Source organism: Artibeus jamaicensis, unplaced genomic scaffold (assembly GCF_021234435.1).
Source record: "Artibeus jamaicensis isolate MK-2021 breed Jamaican fruit bat unplaced genomic scaffold, CSHL_Jam_final scaffold_378, whole genome shotgun sequence".
NCBI lineage: Eukaryota > Metazoa > Chordata > Mammalia > Chiroptera > Phyllostomidae > Artibeus > Artibeus jamaicensis.
In genome coordinates, this window is record NW_026522044.1 from 1017907 (window position 1) to 1031075 (window position 13169).

At 35.0% G+C, this 13169-nt stretch overlaps 1 protein-coding gene across 6 annotated transcripts in view; it reads left to right on the forward strand.

The window, feature by feature from the left end:
• KLHL13 (kelch like family member 13) overlaps window positions 1-13169 on the forward strand; it is a 263980-nt gene that overhangs the window by 16120 nt on the left and 234691 nt on the right. For 3 of the 6 annotated variants that reach the window (XM_037146000.2, XM_053657447.1, XM_053657445.1), the window contains exon 2: window positions 3583-3655. The exons of the other annotated variants lie outside the window; for them this stretch is intronic. The gene's annotated coding sequence lies outside the window, so the exon portion shown is untranslated. The remainder of the gene's footprint in view (window positions 1-3582; window positions 3656-13169) is intronic. 6 annotated transcript variants of the gene reach the window in all.

Consider the following 13169-nt stretch of genomic DNA (forward strand, 5'->3'; position numbering starts at 1 on the left):
TACTCAGAGTGGAGCATAATTTACAACTTATAAAATTTTTATTTTTGGAATTTTCCAATTAAGGTTTTTGGACCATGGTTGACTGCAGATAACTAAAGCCTCAGAAAGCAAAACTGTGGATAAAGTAGTGATACTACTGTGTATCTTATTTGTATAGTTAGGAATGAGTTTATTTCTTTAAGGGCAATAAATGTGTGGATATGAAAGCCCATGGATGAGCTTCACTTAGACTTTTAAAACTCTCTAAGTTTACAGCTTCAGAAACAATATTGAATACAATTTTTACTCTTGTCATTTTTTTCTCCTAAAAATTAGGGAAATTTCTAATTAAATGAAGGTTTATTTATGTTGATTTGAGCCTGTCATATTTGTAAAACATATTTAGGGAACCTACTCAAAAAGGATTTGTTTCAGCCTTGACCAGTGTGGTTCAGTTGTTTGCATGGTATCTCACAAAGGGAAAGGTCACTGGTTTCATATCTGGTCAGGTCACATACCTGGGGTTTGGTCCTGGTCAGGGTGCATATAAGAGGTAACCAATCAATGTTTCTCACATTGATATTTCTCTCCCTCTGTTTGTCCCTTCCCTTCCTTCTCTCTGAAAATAAATAAATAAAATCTTAAAAGGAATTTAGTTCAGATAATATACAATTATATGTGTAAATATGCATGTTGTAATATCTTTGTATTTCAACGTAATTTAAAATTAACTTTATGTTGGCTTTTGAACATTCAGAGCATTAAAAAAATAAAAAGTATTTTGTGATACCTTTTTTCCTACTCTGTTAGGAAATTAGGTGAACTTTAGCTCTTCATATTCTTATGCCTATCTGACAACATAAAAATCTGTAACCACTAATTTTTGACATAATACACCTTTATAAGGCTTACTGTCATAATATTGTAGGGAAGTCATGCTATTGAATTTGCCTTTAAGATATAAAATCAGTTCTTGTGATTTCCTACTTCTAATCTATTGAAAAGGTTTTTTGTTCTAGTTCCCAATCTGATTGAAATCCTCAATGAAATAATTTGCACTGTAGGATTTAATAGGAATCATTCAATAGAAATCAGCATATTTCCTGTCTATTCATTATATAAAACAGTAGTGTTAAGTTATGTAAAATCTTAAGCATTGTGGAGTTAGTTACATATAAGGTCTCTCCAGAAAAATTGCAGCCATTGTTAATATAACAAGAACTGTTTGCGCAGCATCAGTGTAACCTGGCAGCCAAGGAAAGTGGACTGGAATGTGCATGTGTGAACAATCATGACTTCACTGTACTAGTCAGTGGGGGTGGTAGATGCGATTGAGTGAGCATGGGTACTGTGTGGCCATCACATTTGAAATGACTGAGTAAAGCAACAAATATGTATCAAACTTTGCATTAAACTTGAACATTCCTCTCTGGATGATTGAGAAGGCTGCAGCTATGCCTGCTCATGCATCACATCTCATGCAGAGTTTTGGGGGGAAACATCAAATCACCCAGGTGACTCAGCCCCCTACAACCCAGATTTGGTGCCCTGTAACTTCTGGCTTTTCCCAAAACTAAAATCACCTTTGAAAGGGAAGAGATTTCAGACCATGAGTGAGATTCAGGAAAATAAGATGGCAGCTGATGGTGATTGGGAGAACTGGGTGAGGTCCCAAAGTACCTACTTTGAAGGGGACTGAGGCATCATTGTCCTATGTACAATGTTTCTTGTATCTTGTATCTTCTTCAATAAATGTCTCTATTTTCATGTTACATGGATGTATACTTTCTGGACAGATGTCATATAGTGTTCTTGTGGTTAAGAGTGAGGACTCTAAGCCTGACTTAAAAGCAGACTTAGTTGCTTGCTACTTATGTATTCATAAGCACATTACTCCTTTCCATTGAGTCATGGTTTCATCATTTTAAGTAGAGAAAATTAAGATTTTGTAATTAAATTTGACAATGTATCATGTTTAGACTGTACCTAGAATATCAAGAGATTCAATGAATGCTAGCTATTATTATTTGATACAAATTGTATTATTTGATTTTTAAATTAAGTTGGCAGTTAGGTTCAAATTTATTTATTTATTTATCTTGTTTATCGTATTTTTTCCACTACCATTTATCCTCCTTATACTTTCTGTCACCTCCACTCATTCCCTTCTCCCCCACAATCACTACACTGTTGTTGTCTGTGTCCATGAGTCCTTTTCTTTTTTGCTTGATTCTTCCACCCTGTAACTACTCCCAGAGCTGTCATTTGTTCTCCATCTATATGAAACTGTCTCTATTTTGTTTGTTAGTTCAGTTTGTTCATTAGATTCCACATCAAATTAATTTTTTTCATAAGCCAGGCAGTGAAAGACAAATACCATATGATCTCACTTTTAACAGGAACCTAAATAACAAAACAAACAAGCAAGCAAAATATAACCAAAGACACTGAAATAGAGAATAGGCTGACAGTGACCAGAGGGGAGAGGGGAGGGAATTTCAGGGGAAAAGGGGAAGGGTTTACAGGAACTAGTATAAAAGAGACATGGAAAAGAACTAAGGGGGGTGGAAATGGGAAAGAGGTGGGGAGCACTCGGGGGGGAGTGGGCTGGGATGGGAGTAAAAGACAGAAAACTGTACATGAACAACAAATAAATAAATTAAAAAAACTAAAAAAAATTAAAAGATATTTTTTCAGCTATTGTTAACTAAGGTAAATGTCTACAGAAGAAGAAATATCGAAAGAATGAGGTGTAAGTGACATCACCAATTTAATCATTATGAAGCAATACAGGGTATTTTTAGCAGGAAAATTGTTATCAATTATTTGGACAAATACTTAAAGAAAATGATTATTATGCTCAGTGAAACAAGCCAGTCAAAGACAAATACCATATGATTTCACTCATATGTAGTCTAAGGGACAAAATAAACTGACAAACAAAATAAAAACAAGTATGGACACATGGAACAGACTATCAGCTGTCAGAGGGGATGGTGGGAGGACTCAATGAAAGAAGGTGAAGGGATTAAGCAGACCCCCCCACATGTATACATATATACATATCATTCACACACACACACACACACACACACACACACACACAAAACACATAGACACAGACAACAGTGTGGTGATAGCCAGAGAGAAAGGGAAGTGAGCTGGTGGTGGTGGTGGGCAAAGAGGGTGGAAATGGGGTTGAAAGAGACTTTGTTTGGGGCAATGGGTGCACAATGCAGTTGTGTAGATGATGTTTTGTTGTGTTGTACACTTGAAACCTATATAGTTTTGTGAACCAATGAATTCAATTAAAAAAAAAAAAACATGAGCACCAGAGTCTGAATGACTTTGCCTTTAACTCTTATTAGAATTTGTTTTATATCTCTTCAGTATTAGATGGCCTGCTTTTGATTACACTTTGGAAAAGCTTTATTTTGAAGTAATTATTGATTCACAGGACATTGTACTTTGTACAAAGATAGCACAAAGTTTGTTGTACTCTTCACTCAGTTTTCCTCAGTATAAGCATAGTACATTATCAAAGCTCAAAAGTTGACATTATTATGATGTTTCTGTATAATTCTATACCATTTTATCATATAGATTTTTGAACCCACCTCTACCATCAAGATATAGAACTGTTCCATCACCACAAAAATAATCTAGAGAACTCAAGGTAAGGAAGAAAAAAAATCTATCACATATACCCATATTTTTCTTACAATGTTGATTTTACTTCCTGGTGTTCCAAGATTCCTTTTTTTATCATTTTCTTTCAGTTTCCAGGACTTTCTTTAGCCATTCTTTTAAAGTAGGTCTGCTGGTGATAAATTCTTTGTTTCCCCTCATCTGAGAATGTCATGATATCCTCTTCATTTATGAAGGATATTTTCATTGGATATAGGATTCTGAGTTGACAGCTCCTTTTTTCCACCACTTGAGAAATCTTGCGTATCTCATACTCATGGCCTCCATTGTTTCTGATGAAAAAATCTGTTGTCCTGTGAATTCTTTTCTTCTGTGGATAAAGTATCATTACTCTTTTTCTGACTTCAACATTTTTTTCTTTGTCAAGTTTGATGATAACGTGTCTTTGAGTAGATTACTCCAGATTTATTCCACATGTGATTTACACAGCTTTTTGAATGTGTAGATGAACGAACAAACAAACAAACAAACAAATAAATAATCCCCCCCCCGAATTTGGGGAGTTTTCAGTCTTTAATTGTTTAAGAAATTTTTTAGTCCACCCTCTATTTCTATTCTGGGGCTCTGATGGCACAAATGTTAGATCTTTTGTTCTTGTCCCTCAACTCACAGATGCTCTATTTCTTTATTTATTGTCTTTTTTTCTCTTGTTCAGTTTGGGTAACTAATATAGTTCTATTTTTCTGATTGTGAAACCTATCTTATACATGAGTATTTTATTTCAGTTACTGTATTTTTCAGTTTTAAAAGTTCCATTTGGTTCTTCTACCTTTTATTTCTTTATTGAGACTATTTTTCTGAGACTGTCTTTTTTAAAAAATATTTTATTTATTTATCTTTAGAGGGGAAGGAAAGGAGAGAGGGAGAGAAACATCAATGTATGGTTGCCTTTTGTGCGTCCCCTGCTGGGAACTGGCCTGCAGGGAACTGGTCTGCAACCCAGGCATGTGCCCTGACTGGGAATCGAACCGCGAATTGTCTGGTTTGCAGGCCCATGCTCAGTCCACTGAGCTACACCAGCTAGGGCTGAGACTGTCTTTTTTCATTTATTTCAATCATGTTCATAATTACTCATTGAAACATTTTTATGATGGCTGCTTTCAAACTTTTTCAGGTAATTTTAACATCTCTGTCATCTTGGTATTGACATCTATTCAATCTTTTGTCACACAGCTTGAGATCTTTCTGATTGTTGGTATGGCAAGTGATTTTTTGATGGAGGTTCTTTTGAGTATTATGTCACGAGATTCTGGATCTTTTTGAAACTTTCTGTTTTAGCTGGTTTCTTCTGTTGTCACTTTGTCAGAGGATGGGAGGACACTTGACCTCTTTTGACACTTAAGGGGTGGATGATGTATAAAGGTTCAGGTACTCGTACCCCAATAGGACTTCAGTGATTCTTCTGACCAGAAGGGGTAGGAGTGCCTTGTTACTGTTCCCTATGTAGCCTCCACTGGCACTATAAAGGGGATGGCCACATTACCTCAGGGCAGTGGTGAAACTCCTCACTTTCCGTTAGGCTTTGTCTTATACCACCACAGCAGGGAAGGGGAGGCATGCCTAATGACAGCCTTGTGAGTGTGGTAGTTTAAGCTCCCGATTAAGTCTTTGGTGACATGGGTGCAGTCATGTTTTTTTCCCTGTGGTGTTAGGCTAGAATTTTGTCTCAAATCGTTCTGTCCTGCTAAGCTGTCCCTTTTCTGGTCATTTGTCTAGAGAGCAAACTTTTCTTAGGGCTGGTTTTCCTTTGTGCTGAAATTCAATTCTAGGTTGCCAGCTTCTTCAGCTTTATGAGGCTGTAAGAAAACCCAGGGAACTCACCATTATAATGTTCCTTGTGTTCTGAGGTCCATAGTCAATGTTCCTATTCTCTCCAATTTTAGAGCTTTCTTATGTTTGTTTTATATATCATATTCATGGTTTTTAGCTGTGTCTTGTGGGAGGAACAGGGAAAAGCATATCTACTTCATTTTTCCAGAAGCAGAAGTTTGACTTATTAATGACCTTTCTGAATTCTTGTTAGTTATTAAGACTTAATTACATCTGAAAACTTGAAACTGAAGATTTCTCCTAATCCTCATTAATGAGATATTTTGAGTTTACATGTCATCTTGCTACTTTGACAGTAATATTATTTAAATATATCTTTTTGAAAATTTTTATTTTAATTGTTAAAATATAGTTTTCTGTCTTTTACTCCCATCCCAGCCCACCCACCCAGTGCTCCCCACCTCCCTCCCATTTCCACCCACCCCCTAGTTCTTGCCCACGTGTCCTTTATACTTGTTCCTGTAAACCCTTCCCCTTTTCCCGTGAAATTCCCTCCCCTCTCCCCTCTGGTCATTGTCAGCCTGTTCTCTATTTAAGTGTCTTTGGTTATATTTTGCTTGCTTGTTTGTTTTGTTGATTAGGTTCCTGTTAAAGGTGAGATCATATGGTATTTGTCTTTCACTGCCTGGCTTATTTTGCTTAGCATAATCCTTCCCAGTTCCATCCATGCTGTCACAAAGGGTAGGAGCTCCTTCTTTCTTTCCACTGCATAGAATCCCATTGTGTAAATGTAGCATAGTTTTTGATCCATTCATTTACTGATGGGCACCTAGGTTGCTTTCAGCACTTGGCTATTGTAAGTTGTGCTGCTATGAACATTGGGGTGCATAGGTTCTCTTGGATTGGTGTTTCAGGGTTCTTAGGATATAATCCTAGCAGTGGAATTGCTGTATCAAAAGGCAGATTCATTTTTAGTTTTCTGAGAAAATTCCATACTGTTTTCTATAGTGGTTGTACCAGTCTGCAATCCCACCAACAGTGCACTATGTAGCAATATTTCTTTAGTTTGTAAGGCGTAGTGCTAAATCTAAGAAACGTACTACACACACAAGAGTCTATTATACCTTTAACTATTTACTTATATATATATTTAAAAACCTGTTTATGATAGGGGGAATACAAGTAGACAGTTGTATAGATGACAGATCTCCCAGATAAGATCTTGGAGTCAGGATGGAAGACTAGTGTCATATGGAATTTAGTAATGTAATTATAATGCTTAAGTAATGATTGAACTTGCATGTTATTGCAGCATCAGTTAACTAACAAGCACGTAACTTTTGTTAAAATTACTTATATATACATATGATATTGGCACACATTATTGTTTTAATGCTTTGAAACAGCAAATATAGTTTGGATTGATTGAAAAGCTTTCTGCTTTAACAATATATTTTCTCATTATGTTAGTATCTTACTGTGATTTTACTTTCTCTTTTCTGTTGTATTACTCTTAAGAGAGTTAGAGAGCATGATTTAAAAATAATAGCAGTGGCAAAGCTTCCTCTTCCTTTTGAGTTGAAGTCCACTGATAAATGGGTAGAAAGGTCCATTGATGGCCACATAGATAAAATTTAACTTAGGATAATAAAATATTTAGAGGTGAATGCAGCCATATATATCAACCCTCTCAGTTTAGAGAAGAAGAAACCGAAGTCTAGAGATGTTGAGAGATATTATGGGAAGGGGCACAAGCTACTTAGAAAGAACTGGGGCTTGAACTCAGATTATCTAATTCTGGGGCCATTGTATTTTTCATTAGCTGGTACATTGAGGGAGAGTCAGACCAGGAACCCACCTTCAAAGAGTCTAGTGGGGAGACAGCAAGGGCAAAAGTAACTATAATACATAATAGAAAGTAACCATTCTCATAAAAGAATAAATTTTTGTGAAATATAATTGTTCAGCAGTTTAAAAATATACTTCAGACCGGGCGGGGGGGGGGAGGGAAAAAAAATGTACTTGAAAAGTAACTAAATAAAATAAATAAATAAATAAATAAATAAATTAAAAAAAAAAATAAAGGACATTATCCCACTTAATCCTGATACAAACCTTAAAAAAAAAAAATAAAAATATACTTCAATTCTCTGATATGAATATCTAAAGAAAAGAAGTCAGAAATCTTATTTCCAGACTGTTTTGAGAAAAAGATCCCTGAATTTAATTTTTATTTTGAAAAATATACTCATAGTATAAAAAATGTGGATAATGATGCCTGGTTTAGAATTTTCATAATTTATTTACCCCAAGAGACTTTTGTAAATAAATGATAATAAGTACACACAAGTTATATATGTATAATTTAAAGACCAGATTCATTAAAAAGAAGTCTTAAAGAGCTAGATACCACCTTACTATAAGGGAGATTGTCTAATCAAGCTATATGCAACAATGGAATGGGCCATCTCAGAGTACCGGGAGTTCCTGTCACTGAAAGTACTCAAGGAACCACTAGTTAATCTCTTGGTAGGGATTTTAGTTTAAAGGGGAATTTAAGCATTTTATAGGTGATGATCTATTAAGTTTCCTTTCAACTTAAGTTTTTTGTTATTTAAATTATTTTAATTGCTGCCTAAACTTGGGAGGTACAGGCATAATTTATATATTTTGTTTTTCTTATTTTCTACAGGAGAAATGCTTTATTTCCTGATTTTTAGAGTACTAAAGTGTCATGTCTAATAGTAAAAATAAAGTATGTTTTTGTGGAGTAACATTCTCATTATGTTAAGATTATATTATATCAGCATCTCATCAAATTTGTGTTTCATTACAGGTGCATATAGGACTCACACATTTTAGTACATACCTCATGGACTAGAATAACTTAAGCAGAAGACTAGATTTAACCTACATGCTAGAGATTTCCTCCTATAGTAGGATATAAATGTGTTTTGACTTCCTAGTTGTGGTCAGTGTAGTATTATCAAATGTTCCTTCTCAATATAGATATTTTTAGGTACTTTCTAGTCTTTATTGTAAGAGTAATGCATACAGATACCAAAACACTTAAAATTCAAAAAATACCCATGAATTATTAGTCTTCTTTTCTTAGTGGCAGCCATTGTTTTTTTTTTTGTCTGTATACTTGTGGATGTTTTCTATGTAAATAAAAGCATATGTGTATATAATCTATTAAATGCAAATGAGAGAACACAGTATAACTGCTCTATTCTGCTTTAAAAATTAATACAGATCTTTGTATATTAGAACAGAGAAACCCACCTCGTATAATTTAAAAATTGAGATATAATTTACATATCATTAAATTTACCCTTTTCAGTTGTACAATTGAGTATTTTTTTAAAAAATGTTCACAATGTTGTGCAACCATTACCACTATCTAACTTCAGAACAATTTCATGCATAGAAACCCTGTACCCATTAGCAGACACTTGCTGTCTCCTTTCTTACCCAGTCCCTGGCAATCACTAATCTGCTTTCTATTTCTATGGACTGGCTTCCTCGGGACGTATCATGTAAATGAAATCATACTATATGTGGACTATTTTGTCTGGCTTCTTTTAGTTAGCACAATGTTTCCAAGGTTCTTTTATGTTATAAAACACAAATCGGTACTTAATTCCTTTTATGACTGAATAATATTCCATTGTATACCCATATATACAAATGTATATCCAGAAATTTTGTTTGTAAAATAATCCCCTCTTATATGCACTCTCACTTTCCATGACTTCAGTTACCTGAGGTTAACTGTGGTCTGAAAATATTAAATGGAAAAATTCCAGAAATAATTCATACATTTTAAGTTACGTGCAGTTGTGAGTAGCATGATGAAGTCTTGCACTGTCTGGTTCTCTCTCACTTAGGACATGACTCATCCTTGGTCCAGCTATCCACACTGTATCTATTCCCTGATAGTTAGTCTCTTAGTAGCCCTCTCTGTTATCAGATCTGCTTTTTCTGTATTGCAATGCTTGTATTCAAGTAACCCTTAGTAGCCTGATGATCTACATCACAATGCCTAGGGCATTCTCCTCACTTCATCTCATCATATAGGCATTGTATCATCTCATCATCACGAGAAGAGGGAGTACAGTCCAATAAGGTATTCCAAAAAAGAGACCACATTCACATAACTTTTATAATAGCATATTGTCACAATTGTTCTACTTTATTGTTAGTTTAATCTCTTACTGTGCCTAATTGATACATTAAACTTTATCACAGGTATGTATAGGGAAAAAGCAGTATGTATAGAGTTCAGTATTATCGGTATTTTCACACATCTACTGGGAGGTCTTAGAAAGTATCCCCCCAGGACAAAAGGGGACTACAGTACACAAATTTGCACACATTTGCATTCATTTGTGTCCATAGTGCTGAGAGGAAACAGCAGTCTATCTCTTGTAGGGTCTACTTCTGAAGATACCTCCTTAGAGCATGCTCCCCATAAAATAATAGCACATAATATGCAACTTTTTTTCTTATTTTCAATGCACCTTCTACTTCTTTAGTCTCAGGCCTTTGTTCATTATGTTCTCTCTTTCTGGGATATACCTTTACAATTCCACTTTCTCCAACACAATGCAGTGATTTAAACCCCACCCATTTTAAGAACCAGCCCAAAACTTCCTCAACTGCACAAACTGAAGCCATGGTACTCTCTGTGGATTTCCCCTGCATGCTTCTTAGCTTTCTCTTACAGAATTGATTACAATCTGCTTTAACCATAGATGTTTGATCACTTTCAGCTTTAAATTCCTCAAGAGCAGAGGCCTACCCTTATTCATCTTGGAGCCATCACTATAGCTAGCAGTGTACAGTAAGGTCTTGACACTTTCACTGAACTTTATCTGTAATCAAGTGTGTCACAAGATTCCAGATCAAACCAAGAGGAAACACAGAGGTAGCCAAGGAAAGCAGAATACCCAAAAGAATAAAGCAAAAGTTTGTTTCCTTGTTTATTAGGGTTCTCCAGAGAAAAAGAACCAGTAAGAGATTTTATATGTGTGTGTGTGTATGTATGTATGTATGTATGTATCTATCTATCTATCTATCTATCTATCTATCTTTGTATATGTGTGTGTATATATATATATATATATATATATATATATATATATATATATAATATAAATACACACAGAGATTTTAAGAAACTGTCTCATGATTGTGGAAGTTGGCGGGTTGGAGACCAAGAGAACAGTTAATGTTGAAGCCAGAGTAAATAAAGGTATATATGTTAAACAAATGATCAAATTATGAATTTGTTCAAAAGCTTTTTTAGAGTAAAAGATAAATCCAAATTATATATAATGATTTATATTGCAATTTATGTTAATTTTGTTACATTGCAGTCACATTACAAGATATCACAGAGGAGTTCATTTCAAAATAACCTTACTCTTAGAACATACCACATTCTCTTCCTATACTGCTTTTTCTAAATAAGGTATAGATGACCTCAACTGAAACTGAAGTTTCAACAATATTAAGGAACAAGAAACAGAGGAGTGAAAACCTGTTACAAAATAACATATAAGTATATTAATAATCACAAATGATAAAACCCCAGTGCTCAAATAAAACAAGATTACAAACCGTCTTAACAAATAACTTTTATGATTTTTCCCACAAATAACTTGTGACACAGAGGCAGAATTTAGTGGACTATTACACTATCCACCAAATAATAAACTTTTGGCAAAGCATGCCTTACCTTCAATTAGGCTTTCTCCTGAAAGTAAGGTAGATCACATTCAAATTTATTAATTCAGCAAATACTTATTGAGTACCTACTGTATGTTAGGTACTATAGTCAATGCAAAGATGTCTCTGGTGAAGAAGACTGGTAAAGGCATAATTGTGAAAGAATGCATTACATGCAACTTCTGTCACCAACCAAGGTCACTAAGAAGGTCTAGTAGCCAAATCTGAGTCAGTGAGCATGTTTAGCCATTTTTGGCCTGGCTTCTCTGGAGTGTGACACTGAAGGCCACTGTCTAGATTAAACATTTCTTCCAACGATTCCTAAATCCATTCATTCCTGGTCTCCTGATTTTCCTATTAATGGTGAGGAAATTTTAGATTAAAAATTAAAACACCACTATTTTAGATCTCTTCTGTTTCTGCACAACTTTATCTATAATGTTGGCAGTTCTCTTAACCCTGTATCATATTCCTCCCTTCTTACTTACATACCCTCTTTGAGCAGGTAACTTAATACATCCCCTTTACTTCATCTATCACTTATTTGATGACAATTTCTAAAATAAATTTAAAAAATTTACTTTTAATATTTTTTTTACTTTGGCAAAAAACATTTAACAAAAAATTATTTTCTTTAAGCCAAGACCTCTTGTGAGGTCTATGAGCCAAAGCCATATACAACTGAGTTCTAGATAACTTGAAAGATACACAAGTGCTTTGATTTTAATATGTCCAGAAATCAACTATCCATCCTACTACATGATTGGATTGTTCCCTCTCCCCTTCCTCTTGTATTCTCTAGCAGTGGCAATGGCTGGTCATCCACCAAATAAGTGCCAGCCAGAAACCTGGGCTGCATCCTTTATTTCTCTTCACTTTCTCACTCTTTCAACCTTTCAAGTTGTGAACACTTTGACTGACTTTCAAATTCATCCCTCCTCATCTGTCTTTTCTCTATTAAACCTTAGTTCACATACTATCTTTAGTTTGCAGTACTTTATCAGCCCTCAAATTAATCTAATTAATATCGGGACTAGCCTTCAGTTCATTCTACAGGCTGCAGCCTAAGTAGTACTGATCAAAGTCTGTTCTGAAGTCATTTTTCTGCTTAAAAATACCACAGTGGCTCCCCACTGTCATCAATATAAAATCTAAACTCTTTCTGATATAATATGCATTTCAGTGAGGACCTGGGTACTTGCAAATTCTCATTTCCTTCCTCCCCCAGCACACAAACTGAGTGAATTCTTTGTCCTAGTTTATGTTTTATTTCTCTTATATGGCTTGCTCAGCCTAGAATGTCCCTCTGTTCCCCACTTTGCCTTGTTAACTCCTACACATTGTCTAATAAAGACGGAAATCAGCCTTCACCACCTCTGAGAAAGCATTAAGGACTCAAGCATATTAACTGTAGTGTATTGAGCTTGGGAGAGAAGCAAGGATTGGAGATACTTACACAAAAAGCCCCTTTGTCCATCTGAACAATTCACTTCAAAGGGGATGTACCAGTAGTCCTCAAAGTATTGGGTTTGCCAAAAAGTTTGTTTAGTTTTTTACATAAAATAAAAGACATATTTTTCATTTTCACCAATAACTTTATTGATTTGGATGTTTTGAGTATGTTGGCTATCTCCTGCTATTGGCTTCTAGTGGGTAGTGGCCAGAGGTGCTGCCAAACATCTTCCAATGCATAAGACAGCCCCACAGCAAAGAATTTTATGGGCAATTGTCAATAGGAGCAAGAAACTTCAGAAGCCACCTTTGACATATTCAATCAGTCACAGCACCTTCTCCATACACTGCACAAATCTTTTTTTGCATTTCTGTTGCATTTTTAGCTTTCTTGAATAATAAAGCATAATACACCAAAAATGTTACATATTTTCTTCTATCTTCAATATTAAAATGGCTGCACAAAAATTCAGCAATTTTGATGTTTTTTAAAATGCACCCTGATATGACAGCTGTTACAATACAGT